This window comes from Oreochromis niloticus, linkage group LG15, assembly GCF_001858045.2.
Source record: "Oreochromis niloticus isolate F11D_XX linkage group LG15, O_niloticus_UMD_NMBU, whole genome shotgun sequence".
Taxonomy (NCBI): domain Eukaryota; kingdom Metazoa; phylum Chordata; class Actinopteri; order Cichliformes; family Cichlidae; genus Oreochromis; species Oreochromis niloticus.
In genome coordinates, this window is record NC_031980.2 from 36,342,467 (window position 1) to 36,368,079 (window position 25,613).

General features: G+C 39.5%; 1 protein-coding gene and 1 long non-coding RNA gene across 3 annotated transcripts in view; both read right to left on the minus strand.

Annotated features, from left to right (window-relative positions):
* negr1 (neuronal growth regulator 1) overlaps positions 1 to 25,613 on the minus strand; it is a 162,771-nt gene that overhangs the window by 130,346 nt on the left and 6,812 nt on the right. The gene's annotated exons all lie outside the window — the stretch shown is intronic.
* On the minus strand, positions 3,871 to 4,622 carry LOC112842438 (uncharacterized). The gene is made up of 3 exons (XR_003214199.1): positions 4,282 to 4,622; positions 4,120 to 4,199; positions 3,871 to 4,023 (listed from the first exon to the last, which is right to left on the minus strand). It is a non-coding gene; the product is annotated as an uncharacterized LOC112842438 (long non-coding RNA).

The following is a 25,613-nucleotide window of genomic DNA, read 5'->3' on the forward strand; positions in this document are numbered from 1 at the left end:
CTGTTGCCTTTTCTGGGCTGGCAGGGACTACCCTAAACAGCTCAGCCGGGACATTTTCCTCCCACAGCCATCTGTGCCCAGGTCCTCCTAATCCCCCACTATTCTGTCAACCTTTACTCTCTCCCGTCTCTCTCAAGTTGTGGTGCTCTAGCTTGTACTACTTCAAACACATACTGACTGTAGTGCACAAACGCATTCTAGGATGCCAGGTGAAACTGACAGCTGCAATTAATGGCATAAAAAGTTTAATTTGTTCAGGATTTATCGGCGTGATATTTAGGTTAATTGCCCCCAAGAAATTGCCCCAAAAAACATAAAAACATATATAAATATATATATATTGTATATAACCCACTGACTGTTATTTTAATTGCTGTATATTGTCGTGTGTGTTATTTTATTAAAATTTTATTTATATATTCGGTTGTTTTTCTTCCTTGCACTTTTCTATTTCACTGTATATGCCACTCTCTGCACTCTCAATTGCCCCCATGGGGGTAAATAAAGTTATCTGAATCTGAAAAAGATACATCAAAATCAAAAAAATATGATTAATGCAAAAATACCTTCCATTCCAAACCGACTCATTCTTATTCTGGTGTGCTCCTCTACCTCGTTTGTTTGTGCTTTGAAGTGTGTATGTGCGTCTGTGTGGAAGGTGATTCCTTTCATCCGTATATGCTTAGTTGGGCATTCTGCTGTCGAACAGTTTACCCACACCGCTCACCACCCAAGTGACAGGTCAGGGTTGGCGGCGTGCCAGAGAGAGCGGGGAAGTGGAGTCAGTGGGATAGGTCAAGGCTGGATGTGGGGTAAAGCTACTCATTGGCTGTTAGCCTGGGACCACTGGGGCTCAGAGATGGGTTTACAGCGCTCAATAACAGAGCTTACACCCCAAGTTAAATCAAACTAAAAGCAAGTGTGTTTGTGTTATGTCTAGACTGTGTGAAGACTCTTGAGATGACAAGGCCTCTGCATACTGCGTTTTTAAAGGTCACTGCAAATTACTTCTTTAAAATGAGGTCACGCTGAGTCTTTTGACCAGACACTTATTGTAAACCCCAAATTTTAAGGTAAGCCTGCATCACGAGTATAGTTAGACTGTTCTTATTGATGTTTCTTCTGTGTTTCTTTGGAAAGATGCAGTATGTTTTTCACAACACTATGGGTAAAAATCAAGGGATTAGCCATTTTGATTCTGTTTGTTCTGACGGTTAAACATATAAATGTACTAAATATTGCACTTCAGGCAATGAGAACCTTGAAATTATTACTATTATATTCCTTTAAAGAACGTAGGGCATATTCAGGGCATCCGCCTGGTAAAAGATTGTGTCGTAATTAGTTTTCTTTTGGAAGGAAAAAAGTCCTGCAGTTCAGACAGTTTAAAAATGATGAAAAGGCTGTTTTTGAAGGTTCATTTCTCTAGCAGCGACGGGCCACAGTGCAAAGGTACTGACATGGGCAGAATTTGAACTGCTCTTCAAATTCTTTGGTACATTTCTCACACATTCCAGCTTCCTCTGCTGCCTGCTCAACTACACCAATAGCAATGGATAAAACACTCAATTTCTTTTTTTTACAGTTCAGATCACATTTTTGCACAAGTTGGCAAGACTTGTGCAAAATGCGAGACAAGTATTATGTTGTATCTGTAGCATATACACCGCTCCCAAAAAAATTAAAGAAACACTATGAAAAGAGATCAGTTCTCAATGGGGAAAAAAATGCAGCTGCATATCTGTACTGACATGGTCTGGGTAATGTGTTAGTAATGAAAGGATGCCACATTGTTTGATGGAAATGGAAACTATCAACCTACAAAGGGCTGAATTCAAAGACACCCCGAAAATCAAATTGAAAAAATGATGCAGCAGGCTAGACCATTTTCACGAAATTTCATTGCAGCAACTCAGGATGGCACTCGTTAGATTGCATGGCCTCCATGTGCCCATGTGCATGTCTGACAATGTCAGGGCGTTTCTCCTAATGAGATGATGGTGCCCTGGGGCTTCTCCTGCAAGGTCTGGACCAGGGCATCAGTGAGATCCTGGACAGTCTGAGGTGCAGCCTAAAGGTGTCGGATGGACCAAAGCATAATGTTCCAGAGCTGTTTTATTAGATTTAGGTCAGGAGAACACGGGCACCAGTCAGTAGAATCAATTCCTTTATCCTACAGGAACTGCCAGCATGCTCTCGCCCCATGAGGCCAGGACTCACTGCAAGTCTGACAAAGGCTTTATGGATTTCATCCTGATACCTAAAGGCAGTCAGGATGTCGTTGTGTAGCCTTTAGTGGTCTGTGCATCCCTCCATGGATATACCTCCCCAGCCCATCACTGACCAACCACCAAACCAGTCAAGCTGAATGATGTTACAGACATCATAACGTTCTCCCAGACCCTTTCACAACTGTCACAAGTGCTCAGCGTGAGCCTACTCTCGTCTCTGAAGTGCTGCGGTAGTGGACCTGCCACTTCTGTTATTTTATGGCAAATGCCAATTGGGCTCCATGGTGCTGTTTCATTAACCCCCTCTGCTACGTTTGTCAATATCCCAGAAGTTTGACTAACTTGAAGCCATACTCTATATTAAGTCTATATTGATGCCATTATACTGATGGTATACTTAAAAAAATTCCTTTACCTTTTGAGCAGTGCATATTGATGGGAAAATATTTCTTTTCAATTCTCCCCCTAGCTTTAAGAAAAAGGGGGGGTGGGGGTTTATCATACCTTACATAATACCATTAGCAAAGAACTACCAAAACCTTGATAATTGCAAGATTTCATTTGTAACTTCATTTAGAGGAACTGAAACATTATTCTACTGATTTACAAAAAATACAGTAAGCTGAGACAGAAGAAGTCACTTGAATGAATGATGAAACGTCCCACTGAAAACATCCAGATGAACAGAATCAGCATTTTGGGATACAAAAACTACAGAAATGACAAAAGTCATGCAAAACTAAATAAGGATAATCAATGTTATAGATTAGTTTGGAGCCTAGCTCTCTTTTTGATGACTCATAGTTTGTAGGACGCTGGAAAGAAGCCAGGCTCACTAGTCTTTTGGAGCACGATGACCTGACCATCTTATGTTTGGTATCGTCTGTTCTCCCTCTACAAAAAGCCTCAACAAGAGGATTTCTGCTTGTTGACAATGCAGAAGCTCGCGATGTTCCCATTTCTGAAGAGTGTTATAGAGAACACTCTCTGTGGAAGAATAAACTTCAGAATGAGAGTTGTCATAAAGAGCCATACATGGGCAACATTAGCACCTGATTCTTTTCATCTCAACTTGAAGTAAAGTATCACCAAAATAAGCACAGAGGATGAAACTGTATTTTAGATTTTTACATCTGTGTCCTTCATGAGAAAGGTCGGGTCACAATATTCACAAAACAAGCAAAAATCCTTTAATATCATTCTTTGTTTTTGAATTATTTGCACTGTAGACAAATGTAAAGTTTTAAATTCTCCAAATCACTGCCCCGGCGGCAAAGAAAGTGATACATTATGAATGATAACGAGATCGCATTTAATCACGAAAAAAATTGGCAAACGGTCAATGGGATTCAGAGCAGTTCTAGTAATTCTGCAGTGAGGAAAAAATGAAATTGTCTTTTACAGTCCATTTGTGAGCATTAACATTATAGTGGATCAGAGTAGGTTGTGTAGTTTTCTAGAACCTAATGCACACTGATGCTGTTTGCCAAGCCAGCTCTGGCATCTTTACAGGCAGTAACAGCTGAGGTGAAACAGTGTCTGAGCCTTTTTTTAACACAAAGGTAAACATCAACACACTCCACAATCTGAATGCCAAACAGCCTTACTAAGCAAAAGCAAAAGGCTAAAATATCTGCATTAGCAACAGCAACAACAAAAACCTGTAACGATCATGTCTGGCAGGAGATCGCGTCATTTGTTTTCACAGTTCTCTGTAAATCTGACTTGAATCTTCAGGTCCTTACTCTCGCCATGTGAGGGTGACTGTGCTGCTGCAAATCTAGCCCATACTCTGAATGCATTAAAAAAATAAAGATGTGCGTTCTTCAGTTCCATATGACAGAATTCAAATTCACAGTCAGTTATTTACTACATGCCATCACATTACCGGATTCCTCACAGACATTTGTGGACCTATCAGCTAACGTCGGGTGGCGTCGGGTCTTCGGTGTATGCATGTGACGATGCCTAAAAAAAATCACTCCGTCATGAACAATGACAATAACAAGTGAGTGTTTTTGTTATTGCCTCCCTGCAGGGCTTTATCCACCTTTTTTGATGTGCTCTGTCCATTGCACAAATGGACAATCCTTCTTTGTCAGAGGAGTTTGGAACCCCCTGCGCAGTCCGATAGGTGCCACCACATTCATCATCCTGACAAAGGGAAATAAGCAATTGCCACAGCACTTAACTGGTTTCAGTCATCTGCAAATATTGGAATAAATACATCACGTAGAGGAGAGGTCCCTCTGGGTATAGTCATATTTTTACATGCCCTATTTGTGCTTACTTGCTTGCATTAGGGACAGTGCTTTTTCTGTCTGTCTTACAGCAATGCACACATGCTTGCAATACACACAAAGTTCCCAGCTAGTGGGTAAAAGTAATAGGTTGTGCATCACGAGCAGTTTAAACCCCCTGCTTTTACAACAGAACATTAGTAAACACTTTATCCGAGACCCCTGTTACTATCGCTGTTATAACACGCAGACAAGCGGTGTTTAAAGCAATGCATGAAGTCTTTAGCTTAAGGCTGTTAATTATTTTGACAAAAGGAAGGAAGGACTGTTGCACTGTGTCTAACTTTATTATTACTACTGAAAATCATCATTGTGAATATTAAAATGTGAGGTATTCAAACCTTTCTTTGTGTACATATGAGACATGTAAGCCTGTTTTTATACAACGAGGTGGCAGAAGGCTGAATGAATACAGAAATTCACTGAATGCTCCTCTGCTTAAAATGCAGAGCCTGTGCATTGGCAGGGACCAAAAAGTCCTTAGTTAAGCTAATCGCCAGTCCATTTGGCAAGGATTATGTTCAGCTTAGGGTTCGTCCCACGAACAAGGTCTCTGATTCATAACAGTGATTTGACTAAGTAATTTTATTGATAGAGCAAATACTCCCTTCATTGCCTTAATCACTGTAAGGTCTTCATAAGAAGTCATTAGTAAAAGTAAAATACTATTACATTAATTACAGATATCAGTATGCCTCTCTGGCGTGTGTGGGTTCGAGCTTGGGTTGACGTGAGGACACAGACACAGGAAGAAATCTGAAAAGGACTCTGCAAACCAAGAGCCTGAACATTACTTCCTAACGACAGCCAACAGGGGGCACAACATGGGTTAGAGAGGCACTTATTTACCTCACTTCACCTGGGCTCAGAGCCTGTTGCACTTAACTGACTGAAGTGGTGGTCAGCAGGGTGAAAAACAATCCAATTCCTTCAGGAGTGTCAACAGTGGTATACAGTTTTAAAGAGGCTGTAAAACAATCCAAAGCCCTGGGCGGTGCGTGCAACGTAAGCTAGACCAAACAATTTAAGTTAAATGATGGACGGAAGACAATTTTTGAAGTTAATGCAGCTGGTGAGTAAACAAAAAGAAAACTCGATGAGGAAGCGTCGAACTTAAAGAGTGAGAGCAATGATGGGAATCTGTGTGCCACATAGGCCAAGAGTCTATATTCTCTTTTCCCTCCTCAGTGAGATAAAAGCGGCTTTCCTGAAGGGAGATAAAGAGGTAGAAAAGCTTAACTTTGGTTATTCCTGTAGTGTTTTGTTTTACATGTTTGTATTAACAAATTTATGAAACCACCTGTCATAGAAAATTGTTTAAAACCAAAAAAATTTTGTAATATATTAGGCAAACAACAAACTGAATTCACAAATTCATCCAAATTTGAGCCGGCACGCTGGACTTCTCTGAGAAGGCAGAAATTAATCAAGCATAACATTCAACTAATTAGTAAAACTAATTTTTCTGCTCAGGAATGAAAATAAATAACTGTACTTTGAAATTCTAATCAGAAAATAATAATGTGCTTGTTTTATATATGTTATTTTTTAATAAAATGGCAAATTCACCAATAACAACAATAATTATATTTTAATCATTGAAAATATCATTTTTGATTAAAGAGCTTGCACATGTTGGTGGATTAACCATTACAGAAACATGGAAAAAACACAGTCAAAGTTAAAAAGTGATATTACCAATCGTTTCAACACCATATAGTCAAAAAATGATCTCAGCTTTAATAGCTGAGCATATTTACAGTTCTATTATATCTCAGAATGCCTGAAATGGAGCCACTAGCACTGGAATGACCATTACAGCAATTTGAAATTAATTTTTCAGTTATCTTTACAATTACACAAAGTTAGCTTTCCTGGTAGATTGAAGCTCATCAGACTCCCCAGAGAGAAATTCTTAAAGTAGCCTGCCTTAACAAGAAAATTCCCTATACTCACACATAGTGTGGTTCGGAAGAGGATTAGGCCCACTGGAAAGAAAAGAAAAAAGTGGGCATGTCTTTTTTTTTTTTTTTCCAGAATTCTGAGATTAAAATCAGAAATCTGACTCCTTTTTTTCAGAATTCTGAGAAAAAGGTCAGAATTGTGAGATTAAAGTCAGAATTCAGAATTTGGGAAAAAAATAAAGTCGTGTCCACTTTTTTGGTCCTAATTCTCGTCCGTAGTACGGTGTATCAGATTTAATCAAAACTGTAACTAAGTCACATTGTAAAACTACAGAAAGATGCAGAAGATACCTAAAAAAACTGAGCAATAAAAGTAAAGTTTTTATTGCCTTGTTTCATGACTACTGTAACAGACCAATTAAAATCTTTCTTAGGCGCCATGAGTCGTTAGCAGACAATAGAAAAAGAAGTCACAGGCGGCAAAGCTAAGTTGCACAATTGGCTTAACCCAACGCCTCCCTTGTTATTTCTGTAACTGTTTCCTGTTACCACATGACCTTGTTAAGCATATTTAGTTTGAGGTAATGAGGGAACTGTTGTGATGAAATTTCTCATATTGTCTGGAAATGTTTACCAGACAGTCCTGAGTGTCTGAATTAAGAAAAAAATGTAATGGCAGCGAGAGGAAAAATACAGTGCAAGTTTTGCATTAGTGACAATGATCTCACATCTCATTAAAATACAAAAAAATACAAAGCACAACAACACATACATCACAATTTGGTTTCATCCAACAACCTCCTGATCAATTGCTATGATTCCCCTTAATCTCACTAATCATAAAAGCAATCAAAAATCGCGGGGAAAATTGCTCCTCTTGCTTACCACATCCAATCAATTATACAAAGTCATTGAAATGATGACTGAAATGATGCACAGAGGCTATGGCACACAAGCATGTTAACTATCATGATGTTATCTGAAGCCCATTAAGAGCTGGATTTGGGTCTGGTTGTTCCCCACCCATGTGCCAGTAGCAGGGGAATGCATGTCTAAGTGAACAGGTTCATTAAGCCCATGTAAATGCTGCACTTTCCAGGACTTTAGCATTGTGGCAACCACAATAATAATGGTAAAAGTGAAACACCCAGCAGAGAATCCATCTCAGCCCTTCCTTGGGCTTTATTATGCCTCACCAGCTCTGGCTGCTCATTACCGGCACTGCACACGCTCAAATGAGCCAATGGCAAATGAGCATATACACAAACACACAATACTGTGCTCTGTGGGGTTTGGGGGAATGGACTGATGACTGTGCACTAGATACAACACAGTCACCTCATAAACCACCAACAACACAACACTAAAGTGATTTTGTGACTGATTCCTTTTCATCATGCTTATGGCTGAGATCACAGCACTGAAGTGTATTGTATGCACCAAATCCAGCACCCCCACAAATCCCACTTTATAGAGTATGTAATTTTAGCTAAGGGTAAAATGGCTGATAAGAAGTAAAGTCAGCTAAGCTCCTAAATTGGATGGTTACAGGAGTGGGGGAATCTAAATAAGATGTATGGGCTGCAGCCTGTAACCTGTTAGAGTTTTCCTTATCAGTTTATGAAACACGCAATTAGTTAAAGATGGCCGCAAGGTTTATTGAATAACCCCATTAAAGAGAATGGTGTCAAATAGGAAAGAGCCTAAAGGCAAACGTAATGGGTTTTTTTCCACTGACATGCTTTTGATGGGACCCATTTGATGGGAGAGAATGCTTTCCTTGTTCTTAATTTAAGCCCAGGACACCTTGAGATGGGAAGAGAGGGCGAGTTATTCCACAACTAATGAATACATACATCATATAAATGCTAAAACACAAACAAAATCAATTTCATTCATTAAACATCTGCCAGCAGGTGCATCTTGAGAGTTTACAGACTATCCTGGAATGACTGGAGAAAACAGCATTGTAGCAGAGTGAAAATCAAGGATTAGTACAGCATGGAAGAACAAAGCTTTAGGAATGTTTTGCTTCCCCATTTGAGGGTTTTCGTTATGTTGTCAACGAGCTAAGTCCTTGACAACACAGACACAGATGTCTGTGTCGTAAAAGTTTGCAAACCTAAAACTTGGTAAACAAAATGTATGTTAAGATATGTGGAGAGGTATTGAAGTGACTATTAATTTGAGCAGATGATTGCTATACAACAGTGTGGTAATACATTACCACAATCATACAGGAATTTCAAAAATGATATCAATATTTCATGACTTTTTACGAATGCTACCAAAAGGGATTTTGCAGGGTGTTCTCTGGTGGACACATTATGCAACATCAACACTCATAACATGGTTAAAGGGTCTTTCTCCCATCTCTACTGTACTTTTTAAATTTTCATTCATTAGTTCTTAAAATTCTGATACTGATCAGCAAATGCTCTAAAATACATTTGAGGGTTACCTAGGCAACCAGTGCTTAATAGGAGCTCTTTAGGAGCTAAATGCCCACAGAACCAGATATATTCCTGTCAATCAACGTCTGCACTCTTGATGTAAGCATAAGACATAAAGTTACTGTCAGTATAATTACATGTCTTTCTTTTCTGCTGTAAAAATCCAAGGGAACAGTGACACCGATGACAGAAAGGTGACTTAAGGATTGGTATTTTTTATGGTCTTATAATTTTGTGGCTGTGCAACACAAAGCCAGCAATAAAACACTGAACTAGAGTAAGCTTGCTGTGGGCACATCTGTCTGGCATAGCAGGGCCATCACTTGTAGGAGAGCCTGACAGTGAAAACAATAGAGACTGCTGAATTATGGACAGTAATTTTACTGGCTCATGACATTCAAAGTAGCTGTAGCAGCTCCTCCGGAGGGCAATCAACCAAAAGTCTGATCAGCAGGTTAGTTGGAGAAATTCTAACTTTGCAGAATCGTGTAGGGAAAAAAAATCATAAAAAGCATATGCTTGGTCTAGAAGGCCACGGGGTATTAAATAAGCAAACTAAGGCAAAAGTACTTTTAGTTTGTTTTTAATACAGGCTACTTCTGAAATGTGAGGAGCCTGATGTTAACTGCTAATATAATTATGTATGTTTGTCATTGTTAGTGCTCCCCTAAGATGAGGACTTCGGTGGGGGAGGAGCAGGTAGGTGACACGCCATCCTTTGACCACCATGGAAAGAGAAACTATGAGAGGAACTAGCACAACCATAAATTACAGCAAAATTCATTAACTGCTCTCAAGCTGTACTAAAACAAAACAAGAGCACACTCACCAAGTTAATCAGTATCTAGGTTTTGTTAATCTAATATATTTTTTAGTCTATATTTTATGATGTATTTGGTTTTATTTATTTATTTATTCCCCTTCTGGCTTTGGGACCACCAACAGATCAATAAAGTACACTGATGTAAAAAGTGAGCCTTCAGTCTTGGTGCTTTTTCGTCACTCAACTGACTGATTGCTGTGATCATAATGCAGAAACAAATGGATTCTGTAGTCTAAGCAACACTATATGTTCATTTCTGGTAAGGCTAGTTTGGTATTTAAGCCAGCAATCTGTTATCAGCTCCCTGGGGTCTAATGGGAGAGGCTCAACATTTGTCCCAATCAAGCCATGACCAATCTGCTGTTTGACTGTCACAAACACACACGTCTGCCTTTTACAAGACACCTGCAAGCAAAACTCTGCCTTATTTCTCAACATATAAACAAACCTATACATTCATTTCGATTTGGTTTCTTGCAGCGGGGTCCTGTGGAGTGGTAGAGGAAACTCTGCGCTTGTTGGGGTCACTTTTTTCCAATCAGAGGCTTACTCATACGCATCGCTCTGAATCTGACATTTGACATGATGGATATAGAATATATGGTGTGTTTCACTAAGCCCACTAGGTTGCCACTCTGTTATAGGCCTAGCAACCATTGACCTTGACAGCAAGACAGGACAGCCCCCATCCTGGAGGCGAGATTCTGATAACCATGTCATCCATCATTGTGGCACTGAACCAAACACACAGGTCAGAAATCTCAAGTTGATAGTGAATCCTCACCTGTACAAAGTGTGCGTTCACACATACAGACACAGACACACCGTGTGTGGGGGGGACTAGCAGTACGGTCTTTTAGCCCTTAAAGGGTACGGCAGAACGCTCATTTTTGTCAGCAATTAATGATGTATGGAGCTCTACAGTGTTGTGGGAGACAGGGCCGTCGGTCACCCCCCTCCCCTATCTTACTCACACACATACACACAGAAGTGTGTGATGCTGGCACATGAAAAAATGCACTTCACAGGCCCGCAAACATATTACGCAATCACACATGTGCACAGAAAAAAAAGGCAAGAGCTGAAACACTCTTATGCCTCTTCTCACAGAGCTTCCTCTCCCTATCGCTGTCTCTTTTATTTTTTTCCTTGGGCTTTGCAGAAACAGTCCGCGGCTTCGACGTATCACCTCCTGACAGAAAAGACCTCAATTCCCCACCAGTACACACTAACAAGAGAGCGCGAATCCTCCCTTTCAGCATGTAGGTCAGAGCTGCCTTTCATGACTGCTGTTTAAAAGGAGAGCTTATTACCAGTAGATCCAAGCTATACTCTCCTGCAGGCGCTTTGTCTAAAACAGCAATATTCTCCTGAATGAGTTTCATACTTTACGGGGGGAGCAAACACAGCGGTGAACTCTGACCTTAAGCCATAAAAATCCTGGATAGCTTTGGTAATACATGTTGTCATGTAATATGCTTTTCTTTAATCAAGGGAAATCTCCATTGGTGCAATAACATTTTACACCCCTCCCAGTGAGGGTGCTAGAGTCATCACATATGCCATATGGATATTAACATCAACATAATGCTGCTGAGCACAATTTGGGAGTGATGAAATATTGCCTTGATGAAGGGACAAAAACCTAATTAGACACTATTCAGCTAATGTTGATGACTGTTTTATGAGAGATGGCTTTCACACACCCGGCCAGTAGGCCACAGGCCATATCATGTTTGCTAACCTGGACCTGATTTAACAGCCGAAATGACCATTTTGAGCACACAGATATTGAAAGGTTAAATTAAACCATAACCGCAAATGTATTATCATTTTTCTTAATTCTCATTATCACGGCTCTTCGTGTTCCCGCATACCTCCCTGAGGAAAGATTACCTCAAACATTTTCCTCATGGACATTTTCCGCTCTAGTGGAGGGCATGAAATGAACAAAAAGTACTTGTGCTAAGAAATACTTTCAAAGAATTTTATTGTTAAGAGTATGAGGAGACGTTTTTTTAAAAAACACAAGTTCATACATGATAAAACACCTTAAATATTCAGAAGAGATTTTTTAAGCTTTCATTAGCTTGTACCGACATTGTCAAGACCGTGACAAAGCAGAGAGAAGACTCCCAAATGAGAGGCATTTTGTACTATGATGAACCGTCATTATCATTATGCTCTCCGTACAGAGCCAAGTACCCATTTTTGGAAACATTACAAATCTTTGAGCCAGTGTCACATGCATTATGTTACTGTTAACGCCAACGAGGAGCAGTTGGATGTAGATGACTGACACAAGAGAGAAAGGCAGGCAATCTGAATATTTGATGGGTAGGATATATAAGTATTTGTCGCAGGTTATGAGGCGTGATATTGCATATTGGCAGTGTTTGGTGATGTCACTCAATAACCCCCCACACACAATGCATAATCTGCCATTTATCATTTTTAGGGCTTTAATAGTGGACTGCACCGATATATCAGTTTTGGTACGTATCAGCCGTGGTGACCGCCAAAGGCCTATCAGTAAATGAAATGGCATCAGTGGCCGATGGTACAATAAGAAGTATTAGCTGTCAGCCAAACTGTAAAAACAAAAAGAAGTCATTTCCCTAATTTGACATCCAGACGCAGGCTTTAATGCACTCTGTGGTGCAGTCTGTTGTCATCCCTGGAACTGGCCAGCCACTGTCATTTTCTCTTCCCCTTCTTTCTCTCTTTGCCAGATAGGGAAAAGGGTTGGAACAAGCCTGGAGCTGGAGTGATGATTGATGACACGCCTCCTCTGGTGCACACTTCCCTGCTGACGCACCCTCACACTGCAACACTTTTCAGCACTAATTGGGCAAACCCTGCAAACTCTACTCTCCATGTATGCGGGGTCCGGGTCTAAGCCAACCACCCACTCAAGAGAAGTGTGTGAGCTATACTGCTCTGATTAAGCACCGCTCGCAGCCCCCTTGCATGTCAGTAACACACTCTGGTCCTGTTCACTCTGTAGTGCCAGACAGAAAGAAGGGCACCTGGAGCCATACTATTGACAGAAGATGGGAACATGCATGTTTCCTTAGAGAAACACTCCTTACTCCTTGGAGTAAGAGTCAGAGAATGACCTTTGTGCACTTATGGAATATGTTATGACAGAGGCTCCAAACAATGACAAAGCAATACAATCCAGACATAAACAACCTGATATTCCCCAGGACTGTGTTGCAAGCCAGGCTGCTATCTGGGGCTTGCATTGTTTGTTTCTCCTGACTTCGTCGAGGGCGACTTGCATGAGCTGTGATATGTGTGTAAAGCCTCTATGAAGATGGATATTAAGTGAAACAATTTAGATTAAGTGCCTCGCTCAAGGACCGTGTTTAAACTGACAACCTTGCGATCATTAATTCATTTAGGGCTCACAGGGTTACAGGAGAGCAAACAGAAGGTCGTTGTCCTTTTAAACTGTTTGCTAAACAGCACGGCATGTTCAGATCATGAATTCATCCACAGCGTTCTGTAATGCAGGACCAGGCAATTACTAAGCTTTGCTAACCATATGGCTGGAAAGACACTTAATAACAGTGTGCTGTATGTTCACTGGTTCTCAATGAAGGACAAAGGTTCAGCTTATGGGTTCAGAAATTGTTGCTGTTCACTGAGGCATGGCTGATCTGTGCAACTGGTAAGCAGAGGGGGTATTATGTAAAATGAAAAAAAATACAGGATATGCTTCCAAATCTGATTATGACATTGAAACAAGTAGAAGGAACTATTACTGTCATTTTGCTCTCCACAAACTCAATCTCTTGCCTGCTTTATCAGCAGAATATTTTTTTAAAGCCTCATACGGTTCATTTTCTCTCTTGCCCTTTATTTTCTCTCGTTATTCTTCTCCTTTTATGTCCTGATTTTATCCCTACGTAATTGTTAATGTTTAAGTGTCTCTGGGCCCCCAGACTGTATAATTAGCACATGTCACTTCCTCAGTGGAAGAGTAAACCAGCAGAGGCTTCAGTGTGTCACGTCCAAGAGGAAAATCACAGGAATTTCGATCGAAGAGGAGGTGCACATAATGTGTACAGAAGCCTTTGAATTCACTTTCTGGTTGGCTCTCAGCGAGGCTTAAGCAGGCACTTCTGAAGACAAACCCAGAACTTTATAGGTAGCTGCTTCGCCTCACAAAGAGTTGCTAGCTCATTAGCTGTTTCTAAACCCCTTTATCTAAGTTTACAGTGTGAATTCTTCTTATTCTGTTTTTAATCTCTACAAAGAGATGTCTGCATGAATTATTCATTTCAGTTGTATACGGTAGCCTCCCATTATTAAGGCAGAGTTAAAAAATACATCAATCGTCTGAGTCATTTAGCTGGCAAAACAGCCTCTAAGTTGACATATAAGAAGTCCGTGTTGCAGGTGATGATGGAAAAAAGAAATCTGAGGAACAGGGGATTCTGGCTAGTGTTAATAAGAAGTGTACCAAGCTTTCACTCGCAGCAAAGGTTTTTTAGTTGTCAGATGGAAAACTGTGAAATGCCACCTTGTGCTATTCCTTATAACTTATTCACTGCATCAAAAATGCAGCTACACCATAAAAAACATAGCAACATATAAGCAAGTCAGTTACAGCATTCAGTATTCATTTTTGGCTCACGCTCACAAACACACACATATATGCATGCTCACATACTAACAGATACTATTTCTAGGTGGCTCAGAGCTGTTTATTGGGACTGTTACCCAATGCTTTTCATATTTCAGGGAAAGCTTTCACTCTATTTGGCCATTGCCATGGCAGCTGGAAAACCCAATCTCATGCTGCACGTCAATAATGAGTTCCAAAATTGCCGACAAACACATCCTGTCAAACAGTATTATGTGTTGAGTATCGGGGCTTAGGGCAACAGCAAGAGATCAGTAATTGTGCAGACATGCCTCGATCTTTAACTAAGAAAACTACAGAGATATAAAGCCTTTTAAAAATGTCTGCAGGATTTAGAAGTATTCTTTTAAATACTTCTAAATCGATACACACACGCAAAAAGCATTCAAGCGTTTCCTAGTTATATATTACCTAGACAAAACCTCGCCACTTTCCTTGCACAGATGAAGTACAATGCTTACTGACAGGTCCCTGTCATCTAACACTCAACAATAAACAATATCAGATTCCTGTTTGTGTCTTAAATAAACCTTTCACGAGTCAAATCTATTACTGTGCTAAAGTATTCCATTTGGCAGTCTAATTTCAATGCACCTGTCAACGCAATTACTCTGAGCAGAAAGCTGCTGGTTCAGTGGACAACATAATCATATCGCCCAAATTACTCTTACCTGGTCTCATATTCTCTGGACATTTTATTCGTTACTCTTGCTAGTACTGAGACCCATTAGAAGATAGGTACACTTTGATCGCCATGGGCGCATGGACATTATGGCACTTATTGATCCTCCAATGGTACTGAGGGGCTAAAAGCATGGCAAAAAAAAAAAAAAAAGTGAAATGACTAGCAGCCTGAATTGTTGACACCAGGCAGGATTGATCCAGTTCTTATGCTCTTTGTAGAATTCTGTGTCTAGTATCTGGAAGCTGCAGCAAAAGATGAGAGTCATCAGACCGGGCAGCATTTTTCCATTCCTCCACTGTCTAATTCTGGTGACCCTGTGCTCAATGTAGCCTCAGTTTCCTGTTCTTAACTGACAGAAGTGGCACTTAGTACGGTTTCCTGCTGCTCTTGCCCATCTGCTTCAGCGTCTGAGGTGTTATGCATTCAGAGATTCTCTTTTACATACTTTGGTTGTAATGAATTAGTTTTTTTGTGCTCCTGCATTTCTATCTATTGAAACCAGTCTGGTCATTTCCTCTTGCCTCGTCAATCAACAAGGCAATTTCACCCAGAGAACTGCAGCTCACTGGATGCTTTTTTTCTTCTTTTTTCCCTTAATTTTCTTAGAGATAGTTGTGTATAAAAATCACAGTTTCTAAAAAACTTTTACAAGCCTGTCTCCTGCCTATGAGCGTGCATCAAAGTAATATGAGATACATTTCCTTTACTCTGAAAGCAGGTGATCAATCAAAACTCAGCTCATAATTAAGAAGTAGCTACATATAGGAAGAGATGTTTAGCGATGTGTATAACAGAAACCATAGAATGATAATGGAAATTGCTAACTTGTAGCTATGACAGGCAAAATAGCCATTTGTGACTCGAAGTAGGGGGCTATATACTTTGAGGCGAGTGATTGAAGCAACTACTAATTAAAAGAAAAACTGCCATATAATGGTTTAGGAAGAGGTTTACTATCAACCAAATATTAACAAATAAACAAGAAAACAACAGGAGCTTACAGCTGCAGCCACACAGGGAGCAATATGCTGGCTGCATATTCCTTTGAAACTAGTGGCTAGCTGACACTCCAGGCTCTACTTGCTGGCGTAGCTCTCTAATGCATTAACTAAAAGGACATATGTCAATCGCCAACATCCTGCATTCTCATTGGTAGTTGTTTCAAGGTTAAGACCATTGACTGTTTTCTACAGTCAATGGTTAAGACAAGTTTATTTCAAGACCCGCCCACTTCACGTTGCCATTTTTTTTCTTGTAGTCTACTGAAGTGACCAAATATCACTGACTTTCTGTGATCTGGAGATGTGATGTACGGACACTGCTGTCTTCTCAGTGACTAACATTTTGTTGACTAGTGAGGGACAGGTCTAGTAAATACTTCAAGTTCTGCCATAACCTTGTCGAAGACCTTCAAATTTAATTCATTCAGAATAAGTATTCTTGTCATGTGCAGGGACAAGCAAGGAAGCCTTGGTTTTCCTTCACTGTAAACACTTCTAATTCTAGTGCTTCTTTCTTACAATGATCTGTAATCCACAACCTGAAAATATTTCCTCATCACAAGAATGTATAATGTGCTCCACTCCTACAGTTCGTACAATCAAATCAAACACTGCTGCTTCCTCAAGGTGAGTGATTTTTGTTCCCAAGAAAGAAATACTCAGTGTGTACAATGGAGTTAAAACCATAAATGAATGACCATGTTTTCTTGTCAGGAAAAACTATGAAATGTCCTGAGATGTTGAGTTGAAGGCCAAAGTTTTTTTAGGTTCTTGAAAATGCTTCAGTTTTCTGAAGTGTCTCGGATAAGAACCTAAAAAAAGAGGTCCACACCTTCAACTAAAGCATTCAAGACAAGCCTTGATTTGGATGACTGAAAACATGCAGACATGGAAAATTTGATGTTTATGCAGTGATTGTTCATATATCAAATGCAAAAGCTGTAAAGCATTCTGAAACTGATACATCATTTTCAGGAATGCTGCAGTTTCAAGAACCACCTTCCACCCCTGCACATTTGTGCATGTGGTAACCTGGCATCAGCATTAACACAACATAATAAAGCATCTGGCTCGGATATTCCCCTAAGTGAGCCACTATAGTCATTCAGCACAGCACCTGTTTCCACATGTAGCCGTGCCTGTAATGGTAGATATGGAACATGACAGCGAGAGCAAACCTCACAGACGCTGCACTGCAGATTTTTTTTTCTTTTGAACTTGTTGAATGGCCCTGAGGTGGCCATGAAAACAAAGATGACAGGATTATTCTCTCCAGGCTCTGGAAAGACTACCCATTAGTTATTGCTATGGCAAAAACAAGGGTGAATATTCTGAAATGAAAGTGACACTCAAGCAGTGCACAGAAGAAGGCAGCGGGAGTATTGTGTTGAAATCAAAGACAGTGCCTGGATTGAGGTTTGCGGCAGAAAGACATGGCCCACACACTTCCAAGGAAGACAACTGGCTGTTTAAGAGATTGCAGAATGAAGTGCTGAAGCTGGAAACTGATAGCATGCCTCAGGGAAGCTCTATTGTTACATATGGCTGTTTCTCACAAAATATAGTAAGATGAATCAGTGTGCATGTTAAACCCAACAATTGGCATTCACATTCTAACATGGTAGAGGCATGGTAGCTACATATGCTGTATTATCTACAAAAGCATTTCATTCGTAGCTAGTAGGACTGGATGCTAATTAGCTCTGAGCTGTAATCCTCCTTTTCATAACACAAACGGGGCATAATGCAGAGGAAAAACAAAGCTTCGCTTCTCTAAAGAGAACCTTTGAGGTTAATTCCAAGCCCTGCTAGAAAACTTGCATGTAAGTTTGATGCCATTAAATGGAGTAGTTGAACTGTTTCCTGAGGGAAATGCTATCCTTTCCTGATCCAGAAGCTTCTGAATCAGCAGCATGGCTATAAGTGAGCCCTTACCCTGTGTGCTTAGCAGCAACATAGAGCTTTATGTTGTTATGAAAAGGCACTAAACTATATATGACTGATATGCTGCAATTCACCAAGGAAATGACAGAATTACAAAAAGCACAAGTGATATAAAGATAACAGTATATCTGCTGAATTATTTCTGTAACCCAAGCACCCATGCATCAATCAGGTAGCAGCTGTACAACTGTATTTGGGTAAATTGAATGGATTTTCACCTACAGCAGATATCAATAAAATATTACAAGTGTGTTGTTCCCAGTGGAAAAGATACTGTTTCATTTGTGCATCTTGATTGTTGTGGTCAAATGTAATGAGCTTGTCTGAAAACCACCAAGATTTACCTCACAGGGGAAAACTGGTAACTCAAGTAATTAATAACTGAGCACACTGAGCTGACTGCCACATATCACGTGGAATACAGCAAACCTCAATATCACCAATCAGTAATTACAGAACAATCTAAATGTGACGCTGACAACAGTAGACAGCTCATTTATTACTCGATCGTAACTGATCACGACTACATTTGGTTGCTTACCTTTCAACGCCATTTAGGAGCAGGAGAGAAATATGAGCAGAGAAAAGCCACAGAGAGTTAAAGAAAGATACAAAGACAGAGGAGTGTAGAGAAATCAAAGTCCCACTATGAATAGCGAAAAGCTCTCCCGAGTCTAAAATTAGAATGCTAATGAGTGGCAGCCTCATAGATCAATTGATGAATTTGCTATTTTACAGTGACACAGACCGGGGCTGCCAACACGTGGTTACAGCAAAGCTTGACAACCATTTAAAATCATCTCTATACTTAGTTTAAAAGCAACGTACGTATACCAGACGTGAACATACATAACCGAGACTAAAAACACCTTCTATAACGGCTCGTCACGCCAGATTCTGATCACATATTATTAAAACTATGTAGGTCAGGGGGCTTTTTCAATAAGCCAGCACTAACCGTTTCACTCATCACGGCAGCGTGCTGTGTTCCCATAATAAGTCAAGGGCTAGTGGGAATGTTATAAATTCCACTTGAGCAACATCCAATTTTTTTCGCTTTAATTGGATTACTCTACAGTAAGAAACAATTTCTGCCATCTGTGTAAAACAGCAAAGAGTTAATAAACTGTCGTGAATCTACAATTAGTAACCAAAGGGGGCATTTGTCACGGTTGCCTTTTATCAACCATAAAATTAAAGCTTTGCAGCAAAATACGCCTCAATATGTCATCAGTACAGTGGCATTGTAGAGAATATTAGGCTTACATTCACAGTGCCTAAAGTCTGGACAATTTTAATGAATCAGTCTTACAAATGGTTTTTATTATTCTCAGCATGACACTTCTGTTACCTTAACTCCTGACCCCTCTGGAAACAATAGGTAGCACAATTCTCAGTGATATTGATTTGCTCCACTGCTTCTTTCTCCATTTACTAATAATTACTAATGCAGACTCTCCAATTACTCGGCTCCAACAAACATTTACAGCAGCCTGAAATCCACACACTCATTATGCAGATGACAAAAAGAGAGCGAGAGCGAGAGAGAGAAAAGCACAAAAACCATAACCTGCTCAGAACAAGTCCAATTAAAATTCTTTAGCCATGCCAACATAGAACCAAATGAATTATGACAATACATACCTCTTTTAGCTGCCGGGCTTTTTCTAATCAATTGTGAAAGGCCAGCCACTGGGAACATAAAATTTAGATAGCAGAAGTGCTAAAATAGAGATCACTGTCAATACTTTTAGTTTTTTTGGTTTTTCCCAAGGTTCATCCAACCTGTGCCTCCAGGGGTAAAGCCAAAGAATAAATATGAAATAAAAAGTTGTGAAACAAAAAGTGATTTATATGTACTAGTTTCATTGCCTTAAGGCAAGATTTGTATGTTTTTGTCTTTTTTGTTAAGCACTTTAAGTTTACATGTAATGAAATGCACTAGATAAATATTGTTGGGGTTTTTTGTTATCCCATCTTAGGCCTCGATTATATAGGCCCAGAGACCGGTTGGCAACCATCTGACAGCTACCGTCATGAGAAAAACCTGTATTTGTCTGCATTAGGTTGCTGGCAGTCACTGTGACATTGATTGCTAATGTCTCATGTCTCTAATGGTGCACCGAAAACCAGGATGCGGTGGTTGTCAGTAGATTGCGTAGAAGACAACACCTTGTCTGCAAACACTCACAAACTGCTCTCTAGTGCTCTCAGTAACTGCTCTCAATAGTGAAGATGTGAATCTCTATTTAAAGTTCAGAGAGTAAATGGTGAGTGTCTGCAGATAAGTCAGCGTCTTTCACGCAATCTGGTACTGATCAAAGCAATCACAAGGATTTGTGACCACTCACCAGCTGTTGGGGAATATACATTTTTCCCAAGTAACCGAACTGCAAGAGGGCTGCCGACCAGTCTCGAAGACTTTGTGACTGAGGTCTTAGTGCAAGTCTCTTTTGCATAGCAATGTCCTTTTTCATAAATAAACTTGTCCCGCGAGTCTTTATATTCCTCTCACACATCAGACACTTCTCACTTCCAGAAATACTATTTTTAGTCGAGGGGAGAGACGAGCAGATAGGAATATGGTAATCCCCTGACCCCCTTTTCCGCTCCATCAAAAAGCAGTCAAGCTAAGGAAATCACTTTTTTTTCTTCTCACTCATCATTTCATGATAGTTGAAAACAAATGCAATTTGTTTGAGTTGTCAAATACAGTATATGTGACTCATTAGATATGCTGATATTTATAGAGTTGAAGCAACTATGTCATGCCAAAAAAGTAATCCTAAAGTAATCCAACCTAAATACCGCACCCGTTCTAAAAGCTCAATTTACAGCGATGCTCTGCTGCACAAGGATTAATTGAAAGGTGATCTGAGGTCACCCTTAACATGTTCAACCTACTGTGGAAAAGCTGCAAGCCATCCTTACAATTTCTGAAATCACAGTTGACTAGAAAAAAAATTCATGCTCCATTTGATAGTGATGTGTAAATCCAAGAAACAACAACACCAAATGTTCATTAAAGGACAACAAGATGCCCTCTACAAGACGCTGAAATCCCACTGGACTGTGTTAATTCACTCAGCAGCTCTACTGACATATCCATGTGTCAACACTTCTGATTTATTTTTCCCTGAGGACCTAACTAATGTTTACCTGCCTCATGTCATCAACTACATTATCCTATGGGAGAGTCCTCTCACGGTGGTGATTCACATTCACTGTTCGTTATAAATAAGTTTAAAACAACAGAGGCAGAATGCCTTAGTAAGATAAATTTAGCTCAAAGAGGTCATAGGTTCACCTTCTGACACAGGCTACAAAGCTGCAGAGATTTCCATTCAGGAAAGACCAGAAGCCAAGTGCACCCTCCATACAAATGCACTCTCTTTCCAGTGCTTCACCCAGGCTTCAAACCCTGATGTCAGCCAGTTTTGTCTATAACCTGCTGACATGAGAGGCATACCAAGACTTGCTGGTATACAGCTCAACTGAGGAGGCACAGATGAGATTACGCAATGTTGTCAGAGAAGCACAACTAATTATCATGAAACACAAGGAGATGCTAACTGATTGATTAAGGATTTTAATTGAAGGGGCTCTGAGGAATCGTTCCTCTCTGTGATGAAAGGCTGGGAAATGTTGGCATATGATTTAGAGCAGAAAAGGCTGCACAGTATTCAACAAAGAGCTGGGAAAAACAAATCTACTCTGCAATAGCTGTCAGATGGGAGTAGCTTAATCTTGTACACAAACAAAAATATTATGTATCTATAAAAACATGCACAAAAATAGCATGATTTTTGATACAGGCTACTGGAAATCAGTGAACACACTGAACATATGCGCAAACGGCCTGTAAAAACAGCCAGCACTTAATTTGAAATATTCACAATCATAAGTAAGACAATTATACTCCAGTGCTAATTTGTATTCCTTTAAGATGTTTGCAAGTCAACCTTTCAGTGGCTATGTTTATATGAAGCTTAATAATACACTTAGAAATGTGAACTGGATTTGTTCTGCTCAAAACCTCCAACGTGATGATACTGTAAGAATGAATGCTGAAGGTTCTAGATGAAGATGAACTCATCATCTAAAGGCAAACTTAGCCGATCAAAGAATTACGAGGAATACAATAACGTATCAATATACGTATCAATATTTGGAGAGGTGATTGAGCTGAAACTTTTTTCATAAGATTTAGTATTTAAAACAAATGGCATCCCAAGTTTATTCATGTATGAATCTTTATTAGACATATAGTACAACAGCACAAGACCTCAAATAAGGACCTGAAAAATGAATCATGCCCTAGCCATCAAGAAGAAACAGAAAGAAAAGACTAAGGTATGCCCAATTACACAAGAACTGGACTGAAAATCAATAGCAGGGCTCGCAAAATCGCTAGCCCGACGTCCCGGGGCTAGCGATTTTTCCAGTCGGGCTACCAAAATCCATCTCAGCCCTGCCCGTCGGGCTATCATAGGAATGAAAGATATGTCAATGCTTTTGCATTCTTTCACAAATGTAGCTGAGTAATTATGTCATCGGCATCGATGAGCCACTGTCAATATGTGACACATTGAAATCGCGTTTGAATTTGCGCTTGTTTTTTGCTTTCACTTTCACTTCTCTCGAAGATAATCTTAAGAGTTGTACAAACATGCACCGTTTTAAAATGTGTTACATATTTAAAAGGATAAATCAATATGAAGAACATGAAAGTAAACATGAAAGTAAACGTGGAAGAAAAAAAGAAAAAAAAATTCTCATTGCCATTTAATGCTGTATATTGCTGATTACTTTGATTTGTTGTTTAGTTTTGCAGTGTTACAAAAAGTTACATGTTAGAGGGTTTTTGGGGGTTATTGGCGCCCTCTTGTAATAATATTTGGATTGCAGTTAGGGGGCAGGTGCTAACAAGAATTTATTCTTCTTCCTGCTCCTTTTCACCCATGGGTGCAGTGTCATATTAAGGGAAGGAGGTTCTGTATGTAGGAAAAGAAAAACTGTTGAACCATGTGTGAATTAAATAAAGAAATGAAATGAAATGAAACTTTGCGATCGCGCGAACTGTGTGTAGAGAGCGGCAGCACTGATTGGTAAGTCACAGATTAATTGCGCACCAATTCCTCTGACATCGTCTTATCATTCATTAGCTTACTATCAAACATGACAAGTGAAATCTCCTGCAGCAAGCTTAAACATGTGATAGAGGTTGATTGCGCAGAGAATTGCTGATCGTTATGTAAGTATGTGTGTAAGAGCAGATGGCTTTAGGCAGGTATTTTAGTTCTGCAGAGCCAAACAAGAGAGGTCAGGGTGAAGAAGGGGCAGCCAAAGAAAAGCCGACCACAAAACGGAAAAGTTATGACAAATCAGACAATGAGGGAAAAAGAAAGCGCAGCTTTTTTGGTTTCATGGACAAAAGTTTCCCTCGATTTCTGAGTCGACAAGCGCCTTTGTTACTGGGACCAGTCATTTTAAGAAAGACCCCGTCAGAACCCATGAGAAATGCAAGAAATACATTATTGCTCAGTCTGCAGTATCTTTCCCAGAACAAACACCAATTGCAAAAAGCATACTAAAAGTAAACCAAGCATAACAAGAAGTCCTGAAAAATCTGTTTAGAACAGCGTACTATGTTGCAAAGAGTGAACTACCACTGGCAAAGTTTAGCAGTCTTTGCAAACTTCAAAAAGCAAATGTCCTCGATCTTGGTTCCACTTGCCTCTTACCCGTGATTTCAGTGGAAATTTCAAATTCAGGATCTGACACAGACTGATTCATGTTGTACACAGTTCTTGCAAGTTCATAGAAATTTCTGTTCAATTAGAACCAAATATTTGAGTTGATGGTTGAAATTGTTGTTGTAATTTGTCTTTTAAATATTTTTAGATTGATGTTTTGTTTCCTTTACAATATTATACATTAAAGTATAATATTGTAAAGGAAACAAAACATCAATCAAAAAATTGTCCTCTTTTTTTTTTATTCGGGCTACTTAAATTTATTTTGGGCTACCAAAAACTGAAGAGTGCCTGCCCGAAGGGCTACCAGGGATTTTGAAATTTTGCGAGCCCTGAATAGCTCTTATAGAGTGATGAATACAAATGTAAAATTTTTGGTTCAAATCATTGCTAATGTATACGGAGGAGGTTGGGAGAGAGGTACAACAGTGTCTAGAGCCATTGTAAAACAAGGTGGAGGCTCTGTCATGGTTTGGGGCTGCACTTCAGCCAGCGTTGTTGCGGATCACGTCAAAATTGTAGGTATTATCAATACAGTCAGATTTTTAGCCACCATGCAACACCATCTAGAAAGTGTCTGATTGAGACGGGCTTCATTTAATGATAATGGTCCCAAAATACACTGTCAGTGCATGGATTGGCCAATTCGGAGTCCAGACCTCAACATTGAAGCAGTGTGGCATCATCTTGACAGAGAACAGAACAAAAGAAGAGCTTTGAATATCCTTCAAGAAGCCTGGAGAACTATTACTGACTACTTAAAGAAAAGAAAAAAAACTTCTCGGCTATGTTGAAGAATAAATGTGGTCATACCAAATATTGACCTTCAAACTTGTTAGAATTGTGCAAACTCTCCATTTCCATTTGCACATAAATCACTTTCCTTACAAAAAAACAAAGAAATCAAGGGTAGCTCAAGACTTTTACAGTAACCACACCAAATTAAAAAATATTTCATGCAAACTTATGTTTACACAACCTCAGCCACTGAGGGAAAAAAGTCAGCACCCTTGGCATGCACTTCAGGAAAACTCAGTTTCATGTAACTTCTTCTTAAAATTGCCCAAAAGATAACCTGTTATTGCTTCTCCACTCTGTCTGTCAAGTTTAATTTTCAGGCTTATAGCTTTCTCACAACACAAAAATGCTCCTCTGAGATTTTCTGTAGAATTATTGCAATTATGTGGATGCTCTGAGCTTGGAATGGGTAAAAGCTCAATTTTTCCACCCCAAATCATTTTCCCTATCGAATATAATTGTAGTGATTATACGAGTATTAGAAAGATGCTTTAAAACCTAGCATAGCATCTATTTCCCTCGAAGGATTTACCTTGAGAAAGCATTTCCATTTAGACTTTAATTCACTGGGGCACTCAATCTCTTTAGTGCTAATTGAAATATATTAGAAATAGAAATGCTTAATTTTTATTTAGTACAATGGATTGACTTGCCTGACAAATGATAGGCACAAATGTAATCCATTTAGAAATTGTTTATAGTGTATAAATTTGGTTTATTCAATGCGTTTTAGCCCGAGTGCATAGTTGCAGCATGAAGTTACAAATCATGCCATGAAAAAAGCTCTGGCATCCTGGAATGTGTTAAGCAGGAAGCCAAAAGTAAGAGCTTTTCCTACCATCCAGCACTAAACTGGATTTTCTTTATATATGTTATAAAGAAATGTGGGAGCATCATGTCACGCGTCTGACTAGCTAACCTCGGTCAAGCTGTAAACTTCAAAAAGCTCTTTGTATATCTCATGAATAAACTTCTTAAATATCAACTGCTATTGCTCAACAACAAAAAAGTGCACATAATAAGTAAATCTCAGAGTCTCAGAACTGTTTGCTATGACAATCACT